The 19603-nt window shown below is 35.2% G+C and overlaps 1 long non-coding RNA gene across 1 annotated transcript; it reads right to left on the bottom strand.

Moving 5' to 3' along the window:
- Nucleotides 1-7494: 7494 nt before the first annotated feature.
- Nucleotides 7495-8025, bottom strand: LOC137580704 (uncharacterized). The gene is made up of 3 exons (XR_011033032.1): nucleotides 7988-8025; nucleotides 7768-7806; nucleotides 7495-7681 (listed from the first exon to the last, which is right to left on the bottom strand). It is a non-coding gene; the product is annotated as an uncharacterized lncRNA (long non-coding RNA).
- Between the last annotated feature and the right edge of the window lie 11578 nt (nucleotides 8026-19603).

A 19603-nucleotide genomic window follows, 5' to 3' on the forward strand; every position in this document is an offset into this window, starting at 1 on the left:
TTCTATAGTTGAATTTGGTTGCTTTTCTGGTTGGCTCACTCTCCACTTTTACTATCATCGATCTTTGTTTTTTTTCTTGCTTGTGTGTGTGCCCATCATAAAAAAATACTTGATTAACTTTTGTTTTTAGGTCAAGCGTTTTATGTTTTTCTCTTTTGGGTCGGAGTTTATTTATTTTTTTTCTTCTCCTTCTTCTTTTTCTTCTTTTTTCATATTTTCATTTTCATCTTGAGCTGGCTCAATTATCTAATTTTCAAATTAACAGCTGAAACTGCGCCTTAAGCTGCAAACAAGTGCATGAAAATTATGGACCCCCACATTGCCACTTCCCTCTATCAAAGAAAAGAAAGAAACAGAAGAAAAAAAAAACCAAACAGAACAAAACCAAATCTCAACTTTGACTTCTCTGCTGGTCTCTATGGCCTTTGAACTCATTGACTGATAACATATAATTGGAATTTGATTGTGTGTAATTTGAGGCGATACGCAAGCCCCAAAATCTCTTATCATAAAAAATCCCATGAGATGTTGTTAATACACTAAACAATTCAAAACAGCTGCTCCAAGAAGTGTCTTTATTGTTGTTTCTTTTTTGTCAGCCCACACCTGCGTTTCAAATTTCGCACTTCAAAACGCTTTGGTGAATCATTCAAATGGAAAGAAATACTGAAATATTTACCTATTTGTCTGCTGTCCAAGCTCAGAGTGGAGAAAAACACGAAAAAAAATTTAAAAAAAAAAAAAAAAAAATGTTTAAAAAAGCCAGGCCAGGCCAACAAGTGAATTAGTCATCATTAGTGAAAAATTGCACTAGTAAAACTGTCGACAACTGTAAAAATTCCAAAGGCATAAGTGTTCATGAACAGGGCAATAGCAACAGAATAGCAAACACGCAACAGAACAGCCATTTAAGAGATACTCTGGGATACTCTAATAGTCTAGTCTATAGGGAGCATGCATCATTTGCCGATCTAATTAAATATATTAAAATTATATAACTCATCCTGGCGTAAAAACTGATTTTCCCTTATTTTAATTTGATAATTGTTTTAACTATTGAACTCTTTAAATTTTATTAATTTGAATTTATAACCACAACTCATATCTCTCTACATTCTACGTATCTTAAATATAAAATTTAATTGGATATTCATTACATTATATTTCTGTAAAGTTAGATATTTTAATGGTAAGTATTACTAAAATTTAAAATGAGATCAAACAAAGATGAACAGGTTGTTGGTATAGAAAATATTTTAAGAACTATTAAGTTTGATCATAAGCATATACACATAATATAAATAATACAATATAATACATATAATATTCATTAGAGGATTTGCAGACTAAAACTTCAGTTTTTGCTAATAATATTTGACATTGACACTATTTGAATTATATATTTATACTTTGTCTTTTCCAGAAGAAATTCTTAATTAGTCCCCTATGGGTTTATCACCAAGAATGTTAAAATTCAAACTAAATTCCTTAAGATTGTGAAAGCTCCCCGTAACAAATATACATTCTGATTGAAAAGAAATGAATTTATTTAAAATATTAAGCATATCTGATAAAAATTATTTCAACTCTTTGATTTTTCTTTTCAAACATAAGTACTTGTATAAGGAATAAACATCATGTCAAACAAATAGGCTTGAAACTTTTTTCTTAACTCACAAAACTAGAAACACTTGTATTCATCATTTAGTTTTACAATTTCTTGGCCCATAATCGTTGCTTTTAGTGGCCATTAAAGCTAAAAAAAAAAAAAAAAAGCGCAACAAAATGCTCACAAAATTCAACATAGAAATCTACACAAATACGTACTTTTTTTTTTTGTTTTAGGCTCCCCAACTCTTTCAAAAAAAGGAAGGTAGATGAGGGGCAAAGAAAAATATCTCTTTGGGGCAAGAACAGCCTGTGGCATGGCATATGCCTCAGATTTTAGCTCTCAGTCACAGACTCTGACTGGGTTTCAGTCTCGACATCAGAGACTTCATCTTCAAGTTGAAGTGCAACCGAATGCTGCGCATGCGCAGCACACACGACAAGGCAGACAGAGAGAGAAAGGAAGATAGGGAGAGAGAGAAAGAAACAGAGTGCAAGAGATTGGGGGGAAGGGTAGAATAGAGGCGACTCTGGCCACGGCTTATTTATGGCCTATGGTTTGGTTTGGGCTTAGGTTCATTGGCTCTTCTTCCTCTTTGGCTGGCTGGTTGCAGCCTTTTGTTGAAATGCATTTATGGTTTTATTTTTTTCGTTTTCGTTCTTCTCGTTCCCTTTTTTTATTTTCTTTACTTTATTTTTTTTTTTTTTTTTTTTTTTTGTGTGTTGTATTTATTTTCTTTATTATTGTGTGCGTACGAAACAGAGACAGAGACAGATAGAGAGAGAGAGAGGAGAGAGAGTGAGAAACGTAGCAGGAGAAGAAAATTTCACAAGCGTCGCCAGTTTGTCTGGCGTGTCTGGAACCAAGCAAGAGTTTGGACTCGGAGGAGACGGAGTTTGCGAGTTGGACTCGAAAGTCGGAGCCATAGCCCAGGCCATTTATGTGTGCTGGTTATCTTTTGCCTTTCTTTTTCGTTCTGCCTCTGCCCTGAGTCACTTTGTAGTTGTTGTTGCTGCTGCTGCCACACAAAGGCGCTGCATGTTGCTGCCGTTGGTTCTCTTCTGTTTTTGTTTTTTTTTTATTTTTATTTTTGGGTTTATTTACCTTCATCATCATGATCATGGTGCACAGCATCCATGATTTGCTTGGGCCTGATCTTTTGCCATTGCCATAGCCAGTCAACCGGAGCAGAGTTCTTTCTTTTTGGTCCTCTTTTTGAATTTTGTGTGTGTGAGTGTGTGTGTATGTGTAGGGAGGGGACCTTCTTTATTTTGCACTGTGCACACTTTAACGCTTATCTTGAATCTCCACAATGCGTGCTTCTCTTTGTTTAGATTTTATACATATGTATGTACATAAATGTAGGTATGTATGTATATATATTTTAGGTATATATACATATATATATGTATATATAGCCTATTTATAGGTAAATGTGGGCTGTTTGTCTTATCTTTTGTGACACAATGTTTTTGTTTTTTTTGTTGATTTTGCAATAATATGTTGCAAAAACAAATTTTATAGGAATAAGTCATTTTAACTCTTCAACTTGTTAGTATTTGCATTATCTTTGTATATCTGTAAATTTTGTAATTGTGATAATAATTTGTTGTCAATTCGGCATTTAGTTTCCAATATTTTACAGTTAAAGCTCGAATGTTATTTGCTTTTTATATTCTATTCAAATGTTATTCAAGATTTTTTTATACAAAAATTATTGTTTTGTCCAAATTGTTTATATTTGTCGTCTTTCTTTGAAAAATTGTTTGGTTTTCTTTTTCCAAACTTTTTATATCCTTGCAAAAGGGTATATTAATTTGTTCCTCCTAGACCGTAAGAGCTGCAAAGCTGCAATTTCGCATGTAGACTTGTATATACTGCACAGTTTGTATATCTTGGATTCAGCCGGATGACTATATCCTACATATAGCTCCCATACAAACGGCAAAGTCACGAACAGTGACTTTTCTTAATAACTTCGTTTTTTTCAGAGCTATTGTCGTGAAATTTAATATTAGAGAGTTTATTACGCCTATAAACAAATTTGTATCAAGATCGGATGACTATATCATATCATATCATGACTATCGGTGGAAAACAGTCACTTTGATCCACAACTTCGATATAAGTAAGGAAAGAGTAACAAAAAACTTGCGAGGGTATACAAAATTTAACGCGGTCGAAGTTAACACCGGCCCTCTGGGTTTCACTTAAGTTGAGCTAAGTTGAGCTAATGTTCAACCTTTCTTTGGCTAACAGGGCTAAATGTCAATTGAAGAATTCTATTTATTGGCAAATGAAATCAAACAGAATATCTAAGTATGTATATTAAGTCGCTGACAATTCCTATTATATTTAAGTTGCTTTTTATTTGGTCTCATTTTCTTTTCTTATGAGACCAGGTTCTTTGAATATTCTATAATAGTTGCCGGAAGTATGACTTCAAAATGCTTAGTTCTCATAGATCAAAAATCTCTTTGGGCTCCTCCCTCTTTGTCTTTACAGAAGAATGATCAATATACTGATATTGGTAGAACAATGTTTTTCTCACACCGACCCTAAAGGAACATATCTTCGTCTTTGAGTTGCTGATTTTCATTCATTTTCTTAAATAAACAAAGTAGTTTGTAGTCTCAGTTTCGTTTCCAGTGGGGTGCGGCCATACCAAAAAACCCACGCTAAAATACAAAAACCAAAAAAAGGGGGAAATTTCCCCCTTCAAATAATAAAAAAAGGTGCTCAGAATGGCGTGAAAACGCTTGTATTTGGCCAAGTAAATTAAGTTAGGTGGAGGTGAGGCAAGAGGTTAGTATAAAACAACATCATTTAACCATTGAGTGCGCATAAACATTAACTCTCTTACCCCTTCTCCTATCCCCTGCAGTCTGCAAAGTCTTTGATTCAAATTAATTTTCGTTTTCCTTTACAAATGTTTTTTTCGTTTTTCCCTCCCGTTTTTTGTTTCTTGGTTGTGTCAGGGTCCAGTGAGCTTCAGTTGCAGGCCGCAAAATTTCGGCTTATATCAGGAATTATGAGCCTTTTTTTCTTATGATTTGATTTCGAGTTGTCAAAAGTTCTCAGACAACTCTCCTCTTCGTCATGCCCCATTGCGTTTTTGGTTAGGCTTCAATGATCCCAAGAATATTTTAATCATAAAATTTATGCGAAGAACAAGAAGCGAGTGAAAAAGGAAAAATAATAATAATGAAGCAACAAGTTGTTCGACTTCATAAAGAACTTCTTTCAATCGGTCATGTGTGTGGGAATTTATTTATTTTGTATTTTTCTTTTCTTTTTTTTTTTGCGTGATTTGAAGTTTTGTATTAATTAGTGAAATTGATCAACTGGAACTTATGGACACTTAAATTGTTGAAGAAAAAGACAATTTTTGTTTTGTTTCTGCGGATTGAATAACTTGTGAAAAAAAATGTAATATATAATGTTTTTTTTTTGTTGTTGTCTCTTTGTTTACTTTGAGAGAACAAATTGATTTCCATTTGAAATTTGGATAAAAAAATCCTTTGGCATTCTTACTTTTTACTTTCTGACATTGTAGCAGGTCATTCGATCGTGGAAACGATCTTTCATATTATTCATTTTGCCACAATAAATTCGACATTTCTTTGTTCTGTCGATATTATTATGAATCTCCCCAAAAATATCGTCTGGAAACTTTCGCCACAACAGATTATGGATCACAGCTACCCTTATATTATTAAATATGGCACACACACACACAATTGACCCATTTTTGGTTATTTAGTATTTTGTGGCAGGCAAAAATACTAAATACGTATAAAGAAACTTTCCCTTTTTTTCTCCTCCTTTTTTTGTATTATTGAATTCCCAACCGCAGATGGAATACAACTTATTGCATGTGCATGCCTAAGTGATTAACACCAAGACACACCTACATACACACGCATACACAAGCATATATAGGTACAGATACACACACTTACATATATGCATACGGGATAACCCATTTCACAAACAAGTGTCTTCTGAAGATGATGTTGCCTAAATGCCAAATCACGCAAACGCAAACTCAACTCTCAATCTTATGCTCATCTCTTCCACTTGAGGGCTATAAGGATCATTAAGCAATACATAATCCAATTAGCACCAGCATGGGTATCCTCCACCTGTTCGTCAGCGCTAAACAGATGCAAACAAAGGATGCCTCAACAACAATAACAAAAAGAAAAGAAAGAAAAAAAGAAAAGGTTTAATATTTTCTTAAATAAACGAAGCAGAAATATATTTTGTTGACGACAACAACGACGTCGACGACGACGATGAAACCTGCTAAGAACTTGAACAAACAAGTGATCACGATCTTCAATCTCTTGGCAGGATCATCAGCAGTAACAACAACAAAGGCAATTTTTACTTTTACTCTCAATGGGGCATGTTGTTGTTGTGTTATCTTTGATTGATGTTAGACAGGCCCTTTTTGTGATATACGATCTGCTATGCAAGAGATAAAAGAAATGCCAATTTTACTAGAAAATGACACGCAAATGGCGAAAAAAGAAAACTGAATTAAACGAAAAGATAGAAAGGCGATGCAGTTGAAGGGAGGAGATGGAGCTGGAGTAGGATGATGGAAAAAAAGGTTCATTCTCTCTCTGTCTCTGTCTTTACAAAATCAGGATTATCCCTATTGCCTGCCCTTGCATGGGTTTTGCCTCGACTGACTGACTGCCTGCTTCATCAATATGTCTGCAATTAAGTTGAGCACGAATTCGTTATTAGGGGTCAGCAATTGATAGTGCTGCAGCAACATGAGGCATACAAATTGCGTGAGGCACAACAGCAACAAAAAAAAAAAAAAAAAAGGAACAGAAATAAAGGGAAAAAGGGATCAAGCATGATCATTATATGTGATCTCCATCTCTCTTATTTTCCTTTTTGTTCCTGTAACCTATGCAGATTACATAGAGGGCGCTCCCTCCCGCGCCTTTCCCCCTTAAAAAAAAACCAACTCATACACACACACACTCATACAAATAATGAATGGGATATGGATTGTATTCTGATTGTCGTCGTGAGTCCACTGAGCGAAAAATTGTAGTTATCAAGATTTGTTTACATATTTTGCAGCAGCCTGTGCCACCGTGGGAAAATTTCAGAAATTATTCAATATTTCCCTTTGCATTCAAGATTTTTGCAATGTCAGGAAATTATCAAAATATATTTATTAGCAACCTTTGAATTTACACATTTTACTTGCAATTAGTTTTTATGTATATTTTTTATACAATGCACATTGTCAATAAAATAGTGAAAATATAAAATAAAAAATTATAATTATAAAAAAAGGGTTCCTGATATCGAGTTTGTTATTTTAGAAAGATTTTTAATGTTTATACGAAAAATTCTTCATCTTTTTTAGCATGTGAAACAAAAATATCTACAGAAAACAATTTCTTTTTTTTTAGTCAATGACCAAGCTGATGAAATGAAGTTATTCAACTCAATGGTAATGAATGAAATCAATCGTTTCGTTTACTTTAAAAAATTATTCACATTATTTGAAAAATATCGCGTTGAAAACTATCTTATTTATATATTTAAAGGGTAAATAAAAGTATCTATAATCTTACAGATTTTATAAACAATGTGAATTATTGACACGAAGATAAAGAAAAATATTCTTCTAAGTAATTAATTTAACACTTAACCTAAAGGACAAAAAACGGTGATAAACCAATTTCCCTTGATTTTCCAGATTGAGCTTAAGGTACATTTGTTGTTGTGATCCCAACAATGTATTTTCCTGCAGTGTAGCACATTTTTTTTGGCATAGACATTGATCTCTTCAGCATTTGGCACTTCCCAATCAACCGATACAGTACCCAAAACACATTATTGCACTTGGTTGGTCGGTTGGTTAGTTGATTGGTTGGTTGGGGGCTCATGCATAATAGTTCATTTCAACGATGGCAGGTTGCGTACACATTTGTGTGTGTGTGTGTGTAAGGGTCCCAGTTTCAGTTTGAAAGGCTTCTTTAACCCTAAGCTGGAGCTGTCATTGTCATTGTCACAATGGCTGACAGCAGTTTGCATCTGAATGTAATTGGCAGTAGGCGCGAAAGCAGAACGCATGAAAAATAGAGGCGTGTGAAAATTATTTACGAAATAAATATTCTTACCTTCTACGCTCTTTGATTTAAACAACGTGAGAAAATAGACTACAAAATTGCACACACAAAAAAAAAAAAAGGTATTTTCTTTATAAAAGGTGCGTAAACGATATTTGGAATAGAGGGTTAGGGTTAAAGTTGAGGGTTAGGGTGATCAATGAAGCATTTAATTTGATTAGATGATGAACGCCCGCAACACCCTCACTCACTCACTAACTCACTCACTCACTTAGTAATCAAATTTTTCACCTTTCAACCTTCTCAAGGCCTCTCTGGAAAAAATGCTTAGTTTCAGTATTGAGTTTCATACGAAAAGCACTTCAACATGTCATATACATCATATTTTTATGGATTTTTAACTGCAAACGCCAACGGGAGGAGGCGGGGGACAAAAGAACAACAAGAGAACTCCTCCGTGTGATTCCTGGAACGCACGTGTTGCCCAAGTGTTTAAAAATTCGTTTGCTGAAAATAAATCACATACGACAACAAAAAAAGGAGAATGAGAGAGCGAGATTCTAGCCAGCTGCCATGTAGTAGGGCAAGACGGGAGTAAGAGCAGAACCGTCACCCAAGTTGAAACTAATTTTATGCATGACTTTTTACACATTCCAACAATATTTTCACTCACTGATATGTATCCAAATGGCAGCCACTTTAGTTCCCTTACTTTTCATTTTTCTCAACGTACTTGAAGAAGCATTTTTACGGTCTCGCACATAAAAATTCCTTCATTTCGTTTTCAGTTTTTCCTTTTTATACCCTTGCAGAGGGTATTATAAAATTGGTCAGATGTTTGTAACGCACAGAAGGAGACGTTTCCGACCCCATAAAGTATATATATTCTTGATCAGCATGAGAAGCTAAGTCGATATAGCCATGTCCGTCTGTCCGTCTGTCCGTCTGTCCGTCTGTCCGTCGGTGCGTACGCGTTTTACTCAGCCATCTTAAGAGCTATCGGGATGAAATTTTTTTTGGGAGCTTTTTTTTTACCCGGGTGAGATAAAGTATGAAAATCTTTGGGATCGGACTACTATATCATATAGCTCTGGAACAAAAATTTTTGCAAAAATTGGAGTATCCCCATGAAATTTACCAATATAATAGAATTTGATATAAAATCTCAGATCCCAAAATTTGACCCTGATCGGATAAATAGAACACAAGTTACAGTCTATATAAATCGGTTCAATCGCTGCCGGCAGCTCTGCTTGCTGCCTACTACGTCACCATCTGTTAACAGAGCACATGCATACACACACAGACGCAACGCTACATAAACTGTATGTGTATGCGTGCGTTGCTTTGCTTAGGGAATGAGGGAAGAAGAAGAACAAATTGTACATATGTAGTATGAAGAGTAAAATTGTTTTGTTTGTATATTAATGAATTGAGTTGCAGAAAACAAATTTTGAACATGTGAAATTATTATTGTCAAGGACTGCAAGGGTATATAAACTTCGGCATAGCCGAATTTAACTTCTTTGATATTTTTTTTTTGTTTTTGTTTTCAGTATTTTATGCACAGTTAAGTTAATCTGCTCTAAGCGTACTTAACACAGTCCACAGGCATGTGTCATCCTCTCCTCTTGACAACACACGCATCTTGGACTTGGTCGTGGTCTTGGTCTGAGGGCCATGTTGACACATGAGACGATCTTGACATCGTGCAGTCAGTAGTCTTGCTGTTTTTTTTTTTGTTTGGGTTGGTGCGTGACACAAACCATTATACATATAGGGAAATGATTTAAAAAAAGGGAAAGAAATGGAGAAAAGTGAAAAAGGTTCAGGTCATTTCGGTCATTATAAATTTTGCATATGTTTTGTAGTGCCAACAATCCGTTGGTCCTTCTAATATCAATTGACCAAAAAACAGCTCAAAAGTGTTGCTTGAAATACTAAACAGCGGGTGGTAGGTCCAATCCAAGCCCAGTCTGGTGGTCTCTTACCCACTTCGTTCATTTAAATTTTGGCATACATAGGGTTGATTATTACAACAGAACTCAATCATTTTGTTTAATTTACACTGTTTAAATCTTATTGTTACAATTGTTTATTGTCTCTTGTCAATTGGCATTCAAAATTTCTCAGAGTGTAACAAATATACATAGCTGCATTCATTCGACACTTTTATTAATCTTCATTGGCGATAAGTACACTAATTCGAACTGTATTGTTTAATCGGCAAATCTACACCTAGATCCGCCATTGCAACATGTAGTTAAGTTCGAGCGTCAAAGGATCATAGAATCCTATTTACGTCTCGGAAATTTATTCTTAATTACAATTTGCAATGCAGATTCTTGGCAAGTGAAATGAGTGAAATCTTCTTGCCGAAACTGATATTTTTTAATATCCTAAACCGATTTTGCCCTTAAATAACCATCTACACCCTACAAAAACTACACCTAAATCTTCAATATTTAGTAGAGCTAAAGAGCCAGGAACGGAAACTCCGTCAAGTACACAGTAGACTAAATCGCATCTCTACGAATCGTCAAAGGATCTTGGGCTATAGCCCAAAAACAAATTAATTTTTCAGTAATTCTTTACAATTTTAGATTAACCTATAGATGGTGGCTGAAATTATAAAGTTCTTGAGAAAATTTTACATTTGTTAATTCTTTTCCTAACTTAATAAGTGTGAGATATACATATCTTCTTCTTATTCTAAAACTCCAATTGCATGTAAACGGCATGTAAATAGAAAAAAATGTGTAAGAAAAAAAGAACCTAAGGACTATGTAAATTTATTAGTTCAGTCTTCACGAACGTTCCGTTTCGAAGGCTTTAACATTTGATTCTATAATTGGTCATTGGTTTAGTCTATTTCCTGGCACACAACGAAGACGACTTATTTTAGTTAGTTGTATTGTGTTTCAGTGACTTTTTTCTGTTTTCCTTTTTCAAATCAATAAATTGGCCAATACAAATATATGTATATGTATGTTTAAACCTTCAGCCTACTTCATCCCGCGAAAAGGCATTTCAATGCTCCACTAATGACACATAAATATTTATCTTGCCGCCCCCTCCCCCTGTTACACCACCTACTTACCTAGCTACCTAAATGTGTAACTGAAAGGGTTTTTCTGACTGAAGAAAAAAAAGCTTCGATCGTTGTAGATTTTTTTTTGTGTGTTTCGGTTTTTTTTTTTTTTTTGTTATCTGTTCGAGCTACTTGACTTACACACACAGACAACAGTGGAAAGAGAGAACCAGTTCGGGCGTTGAGTAATTACACACAATTTTGTTACTGGGGACTTCTCTGGATCTTGGGTCTTGGTTCCTCCAATGTGGGGAACAAGCACAAATACAAAAAAAAAAAAAAAAAACCAAACCTTTTGTCGTGCGTTTCGTTCCGTTTCGTTCAACTGGGCTCAGTTCAGTTTAGTCCATTGTCGCCGCTTTGGTTCGCTTAATTGCGTAAGGCAGGTGGCTGCTGTTGCTGATGTTGGTGCTAAGAATATATACCTACAGAATATGGACAGTCGAATGGATGGATGGATGTATGGATGGGGACAGACAGACAAACCACTTAAAGCTGTTCCCTTGGGTGATTAGTGACGGCTCCGAACTTCCACTTCGACTTGAAGGCGAACCTGATGGAGTTTACCATTCAGGCTCTTTCTCTCTTTCTCAACCATTATGTACATATCTACATACATATGTACATATTCATATACATACATATACAGTAGCAGTAGCTAGCCTCTTTCCATTATTGCCAAGTGTCAAATTAAGTGCTCACATGATTAATATTTTGTGTATGTCTCCCCAGCACCGCCCCTCCTGGCAATTCCATTTCATTCCTTAATGTTTTTGAACTACTGTTGTTTTGAGAGAGTATGCAATTTGCTCGCTGATTAACCGTGTCGTTTGGTTATTAACTTTTAATTATAAACTCCCTGAAATATTGTCTAGGTTAGGGTTTTAAGTGTCTAGTGTCCAAATGTTGTTGATGTATTTGCCATATATGCAATTTGTGACTTTTGTTCGTGTTTTACGATGTCCTGCCGTCATTCGTCAGGGTCTCATCGACGGAAATTGACTGGCATACTTAAATAATGAATCACACTGACCAAAAAAGAAAAAGACCATACTAAAAAATTGAGTTATGTTGTTGCTAACCAGTAAAAATTTGTAAATTCTGCAATTATTTTCCAAATAATTTCAAAATAAATCTGAAAAAGTTTATTAAGTTTATTTCTCACCCTCTCTCCCCTCTCTCTTTCTGGTTATTCACTTAATTTTATAACCCACATTTCCGGTGGGCCAGCTCATTTTCGGACGCGATTTTTTTTTTTTTTTTTTTTTTGCATTTGACCCAATTTTATTTGCGTACAAACCCAAAAATTATATTAACTGTAAAATTCTGACAGCTCAGTTAGCTGTCCCATAAAAAAACACACAGCACAACAAAACAAAACAAAAAAAAAAAAAAAAAAAAAAGATCCCGCGACAGGAAAAGATTAATTATCGCATTAATTAACTGACCTGAAAAAACGAAAGTTTTTCGTATCTCTCTCGTTCCTGGCCTGGCCAAATGAAAGTGTTTCAAATAACAAAGGAGAATTGTAAGTCGATTGAGGTCTGAGTTTTCAATACATTTCCAAGGTTATGCAGAAAAGCAAAAATAACTTTTTGCTTGTTTAATTCTAATCTTTAATCAAACAAGGCTCGTAAATCAAAGTACTGATACGAACCCCATATATGAGAAGGAAAAGAAACCAATGCCTGGCCAGCTGACACAGTTCTTGTAATGAAATCAAAAAACAAAAAAATAAACTCAAAATCCTTAATTTGCACAACACCCAATGGATCGAGCGTTCGGCCGATCGACAGCGATTGTGCAGTCAGTCATATGGAATGAATAAATGTAAAGCACGACAGTGAGCCGATTGTATATACCCTGTGAAAAGAGAGATGATTTCAAGAAGTGATCAAGTATTGGATAGGTATATATCCAATTATATACTTTTATTTTTGTCAATTAGAAAGGTTATTTCTTTTAGTTAGATTACACTAATCGAACTATCAGGCAATTGAAAGCAGAGTGTATTAATAGTTCGGCCTAAACTAAACTTAGTTGGCCTGTCGATCGACTTGAAATTGCAATTCTTTGTTTGTTTGGCTAAAGTGACAAAGACAAAGACAGAGACACCAAGGCGACAAGGTAACAAAAAGTGCATTTTGCGGTTCAACTTTGCCACAAATGAATAAATTAAAAAAAAAAAAATAAGAGACAAAAGCCGAAAAAACTGTATTGATATATTGAGCTAGAGTTATAGTCAAGCAAATTTTTGGAATTATGAAGTTTCTATACCCTATACATTATACTTGGACATAAGATCGTTTCTCTAGATAGACAATGCGTTAAGGCTTTTCTCTCCCTCTCTCTCTCTCTTGTAAACTCAAAACATTAAAATACAATTTTACAAATATTACATAGAGGTATTTTTGTATTAAAATCAAACTGAACTGAATATTAATTCGTTTTATAAAACCCAACAAAAAAATTGGGACACACGAAGTTGTGTAACTAATAACAATTAATCGTTAAGTATACGCCATTACTAGAGATTAAAAGCTAACAAAGGATTACTAGCACATACAAATATTGTACACACGTTGTGGAAAAATGCATATACTCGAATATGGTAACAGTATGCAAAACCTCAAATGCAAACAATTGTTGGGTTGGGCGTGTGCCAAAACGCATGAATTTTAAATTAAACAATTGCAACATGGTAATTTTTCATACACTTTCGAAACTGGAGTATATTAATTAAAGTCAACAGAATGCAGTGCACACATATACATATGTACATATATATTAGATGAATTAATTTCAATTAGTTGGAGTTTATGAAACATGTTTCGTATGACTGCTTAGTTTCTACAGTCTCCCTTGATTTCTATTATTAAATGGGTAGTTTAGGGTACAGAAACTTCGGCATGGACAAAAGTAACTCTGATTGTTAATGCTTTTTTTGTTTCTCATGCTATTTCGAAGGTGATAAAAATTCTACAAGAAAATCATTGGACTGAATAATTAGTTTCAGATAGGAAACTTAAAAGCTATATAAAAAGACAAACGAAAAGGAACAACATTTGGGTAAATCTCGTAACAAAAAACAAACCCAAAAAACTTTGCTACTGCAACTTTGTTGGATCATTTTTGTCAAAGAATTAAAAGTTTGACATGTTTAAAGGAAAGCTTATCCATATCAAAAAGCAAGTCAAGTTTATTAAAATGCAGATTAAACGAACTACTTTTGTCATTATTTAGAGCATTACCCAATTGGATGAATAAGTGTGTAATAGATTAAAATCTTTAACTCCCAACAAGATTCAAGATCATTATTAGCATTGGTTCCATTCTAATTCGTACTTTTTAACTTTGTTTTCATACTCATAATCTTTATGGAATATAAATTCTATTCTTTTTTTAAGATTTTTAGAACCTAATTGATATTTCCCTGAATAAATTTTAATTTTCCTTATTATTGTTCTTCACACTTTTGGGTTAATTACGAATTTCCTTTCTTTACTCACGCAAATTGAGGATCATCTATGTATTAGATAGTAAGTGGAAACTATCAAATCAAAATCAAATTATATTTACACTCATGAGAGAAAATCTTCACACACTTTGGACCCACAATTAACCAGCGCTCTATACTCTTTCTTATGCAGCAAATAACAAGTGCAGCAACAAGCGGATATAACATCAATTACCAAAAATAAAAAACTATAGGAAAAATCAAGTAAGCCGAATCAAAAGCTATAAGGATTGTGTGTAAGAAGAAATTATATGGTCAATTCAATGTAAAGAGACACACACATATGCACATATGTGTATATGTTTGTATGTATGCATCCCCTCTGCATCTCTCCGCCCCAAAAGCTCCAACCCCTTTCTGTGGCATACACATATCTTCCGCTGCCGCCTCCTAATATATAATGAAAACCTTTGGGTCTTTTTTTTTTTAATTTTTTGGTGGGCAAAACTGGTTTTCGGGGCAGACAATTTGAAACGTAAATTTATGACCAAGTGAGCTGCTGCTGCTCAGACCCAAAACCCCATACCCCATGCCCCAGACCCCATGCTCGATGCCTGCCGACTGCGAGAGCATTACGTTTTGTATCTGGCAAGATATCAAGATACTGAGAGATGGAGACTGAGACTGAAAGACTCTGAGACTCTGAGGTTGCTACTGCGACTTGGACTTGATGCACACCTGCACATGTTGGCGTTGTTGTTGTTGCTGTTTTTTTTTCTTTTATTATTGGTGTTAAAATTATGGGTTACGCTGACGAGGCGAGGGTTAGGGTGAGGCGACGACGTTGACAAGAGTGCGACACAAACGCACATAGAAAGATAAAGAGCATGAGATGCGAAGAGGGAGAGAGGTAGACCAAAAGGTAGTATGTGTGCGTGTGTATTTGTGTACGTGTTATAGTGGTGTGAGGGGGTAGACAACCAGCCAGCCAGCCATCCGTTCACTATTTGTGTAAGACGGTAGCACTTCCCCAAGAGCCATACTAGCCAACCAACCAACCAGTTCCTGTTCTACTCAGCTCTACTCTGATCGACTCTGCGTGCCCAGGCATCGTCAGCAGCAGCTTCAAGACCCTGCCGGCTGATGTTGATGCTACTGGAGACTACTTTGACTTCGTCTCCATCTACTTCTTATTCTTCCTTTTCTCCATCTTCGACTCTAACTCTAGCCTGTCGTCGTGTCTAAAAATCTGTTCTAAGGGCCATAAATTGTAGTAGTGCCTCGCTTGGTTGGCTCATTGTTGTTGGTTGCTGTTGCATTTTAAAAACCTTAACCACGACCACAATGTGTTTAACACTGGTAGTCAAAAAAAAAAAAATAATAATAATAATAATAAAAATAAAGAAAAAAGAAAAAAAAAATAAAAACCTTGTTTTATATTTGAGAGCTTAAGAGCCCGGGAAACTACTACTTCAAATCCGTTCTTTCTGTCTATTATCTATTGGCCCTTCTTTCTGTTTTTTTTTTTTTTTTGTTTAATTTACTGTTTAACGTAAAAAAGTTAATTTATGGCAGAGTGCAGGGTCTAGTTGATAGTTGATGGCTTATGTATTGCTTGAATATTTATGGTTCATGTTCATGGTGTTAGTTATTGTGCTGTGATCCTTTTAATAGCTTAATCCTCACGAAATTCTTTACAATAATGTTGCACATTGAAATAGATTTACATTGTAAGTTAATATGCGAGTAATAGGATAGGTATAGCTATAGTATCTTAAGTTTTTATATCTATAAGATATAATGTAGTAAGTAAGTCGTCTCGCCGACTTCGGTATTCCATGTAATTAATATGCACGCATACAAAACAAATCTACGTACCAAATTTGGTGGTTCTAGTTTTGTTAGTTTTCGAGAAAAACAGTTTAATTTAATTTTTAGGAGCGGAGATGGGCGTGGCAAAATTTTGAAAAAAGCTAAATCTGCGTGTGCACTAAGCCAGTACACATTCCAAATATGATATCTATAGCTAGTATAGGCTTTAAGAAAATCGGTTTTATCGTATCTAGGCGTTCATACGGACAGACGGACGGATGGACATGGCTAGATCGACTCGACTGTTGATCCTGATAAAGAATATACATACTTTATGTGGTCGAAAAAGTTTCCTTCTGCCTGTTACATAAATTTTGGCGACTTAAAGGCTTTAGGATGTGTAGTAAAGCCCTTATCTTGTTTCCTGTATCCGGCTGCAGGATATTGGTGCCGTTATCTTCAGTTTAGTGTGCGTATATCTCCACTCTTACAGATTTACAAGCTAGAGGAATCGTTCATTAGCGGCTGTCTAGGTTCCGATACCTCGCAAGTTGCAAAATGTTTCTATAGCCGCTATATTGGATTTCGAGTTTAATACTTTTACTTCTAAGGCCAAGCGAGCAGAAGGATAACTTGACTTTTACGACTTTCAAGCTGCAGGGCGACACAGTTGCCTCAAAATACATTTCGAAATACGAATTATGTCAATCACAAATTGGGTTAATTAAAATAAGTCGCCTAGTCCTATGGATTTTAAGTGTTGAGAAAATGAAAAGTCAAAATAGGTGTCATCTGGTGATCTCTTATTGAAACCCCTCTGAAAGGTTATTTTAAGCTGATGCAGAAGATGTTGAAACTAAATTGTAAGTTATGTGAGTCCTACTTAAGCCTTTTTTTGCCTTCTTTAATTCTTTGATACATTTTTTGTTTCTTAATAAGTTAATTTGCCAAGGCTTATTAGATGATCCAAATAACTTAATGTGAAATCCATCTTTCTTTCTTTTCTTTAGACTCAATCACTTGACTTTTCAAATTAGATCCAACCTCAATCAATTCTCAGTCTGAACTAATGAGGTGCCTGGGGATCCAACTCCTTAGTTATAAATTTCTCTCTGATTTTTTTTTTTGCATCCAATTGAAGTGCCACTTAGCCTGGCACTCATTACCTATTTCTTTTTTGTTATTGTTTTTTCTTCATGCCAAATTTACCGCAAAGGGTCTGTTAGTATTTTGATTATACCAGATTATAGGTAACTGACTAACTAACTAACTTGGCATAGGCAGGCACACTTCTTTTCGTCTTCGTCTCCACACACACACACACACACACACACACACACAAACGCACACGTACAACTCAAACCGCCTAGAGGGACTTGCAGGTGTTACTTGTAAATTTACAATTTGCCTTGGTTATGATGTGATTTCATTTTTAAAAATCTTTTTTCATTGGCTAATTCAGTAAATGGGAACACAGAAGCCTTCTTACTAATCTCCAGAATTACATATCTAAGAGTGGACCCTCTTTGAATCATAAATATAATTTAATGTTAGTCATTTAAAATACGTTTCGGGTCCAAATTTCAGCACAAACAATAACTTTGCAAATGAAATCACTAATCACTATCGATAATTAACTATCGATTAATTTTTTACATTTAAAGCAATAAGTGAGCAAGGTTATCGAAAATCGAAGAAAATATTTTTCATAAAATTATGTAGTAGGCTGCGCCAAGCGTTCTCTCACTCTCTCTCTCTCGTTTGTCACAATACAAAGTTTTGCTTACTACTGAACAGTTAAATTCTCCGAAAATATTTTTATTTTTCTTCGATTATATTCTGAAAAAGGAAAAAGTCCATTCAGTGCTACAAAAGTTCTTCCTGTTGGTATAAGATGTAAGTATATTCTTTAATTTTGTTTTGTCTATGGTAAAGTATTACAATTTAATTGGTTGTTTTTTCTTCATGCCAAATTTACCGCAAAGGGTCTGTTAGTATTTTGATTATACCAGATTATAGGTAACTGACTAACTAACTAACTTGGCATAGGCAGGCACACTTCTTTTCGTCTTCGTCTCCACACACACACACACACACACACACAAACGCACACGTACAACTCAAACCGCCTAGAGGGACTTGCAGGTGTTACTTGTAAATTTACAATTTGCCTTGGTTATGATGTGATTTCATTTTTAAAATTCTTTTTTCATTGGCTAAATCAGTAAATGGGAACACAGAAGCCTTCTTACTCCTCTTACGCCGTCAACCTGTCCTTATTTTTTTTATTTCCTTTTGTACCAAAGGCAAAAGTCTGTTGTTCTTACAGTGTGTATGTGGTTATCTCTTATGTTCAATCAACATTTTGCAATGGCATCTTCAGTTTGGGTGCTGTTTGCTTGCCGCTTGGGTCATTTAACTGTACTTTTCTTTTTATTTGTTGTTTTTTTTTGCCAATAAGCTAATGAGGTAAAAATTGTTTAGCGGCTTTTGTTCACTGTTTTTGGAGTTTATGGCCCAAGATGGATTCTCTCATTTAATTACCCGATCAATAAAACCAGAGACAACGACAACGACTCACAGAAAAAAGAAACCTTGACCGAACCAGCGACAAGTTAAACGTTTTGTACACAAAACTTTTTGACCTTATGTCGTAAATTAATCAAAACAGAAATCAAAAAACACCAAAATCTAACCAAAAAAAAAAAAGAAACACTAAAATGACGACGATTACAACACAGAAACAGAGTCATCAAACAGTGGCAGTGGCAGGCAATCGAGCTCTCCAGCTACAGCTATGTATATAGTTTCAGCTTCAACTCCATCTGCGACTCCAGCTCCATCTCTGACTCCAACACCACCTGAACCACAATACAGACAAGTTGATTTTCCAGCCTGGATTCAAGAGCCAAAAGCCATTGTACGTCATTTTTCAAAAACACACACACAAACTCACACCCATAGTACATACACTACAAAACCTGTACTGAAACGTAACGAAATGAAACTTGGACTCAAAACTTGGCCCCAAAAACAGGGAGGAGGGGCTGCTGTTGAATTGAAGGCGGGGTGGCTCTCAAAAGTGGAGGCTGACTGCGCACGTGCCAAAGCAGCGCAGCTTTTGCGCAGGCGCACGCCCCAACTAAAGAAAACTGGTGGACCACAAGATGCAGAAGGGCAAAGAGCGGGTGAAACAGTTGCGGCCCCAAAGAAAAAACGAGGTAAAAAATGAAAAGATTCAACATCGCCATGACTGGCAGCTATTCTTTTTCTTTTTTTTTCGCTTGGGTTTTTAATATGTGGTATTGCGACTTCGTTGTAATATTCAGACTTTATTCAATTTCATTTAAAATTCGAAAACATTCATAATCTATTCTCTATGGTCTTTGTATGTACTACATACTATGTAGCCCACGACCAATTTCAATCAACAAGTAATCTCCAGAATTACATATCTAAGAGTGGACCCTCTTTGAATCATAAATATAATTTAATGTTAGTCATTTAAAATACGTTTCGGGTCCAAA

Source organism: Drosophila tropicalis, unplaced genomic scaffold (genome assembly GCF_018151085.1).
Source record: "Drosophila tropicalis isolate 14030-0801.00 unplaced genomic scaffold, ASM1815108v1 contig_1190, whole genome shotgun sequence".
Taxonomy (NCBI): Eukaryota; Metazoa; Arthropoda; class Insecta; order Diptera; family Drosophilidae; genus Drosophila; species Drosophila tropicalis.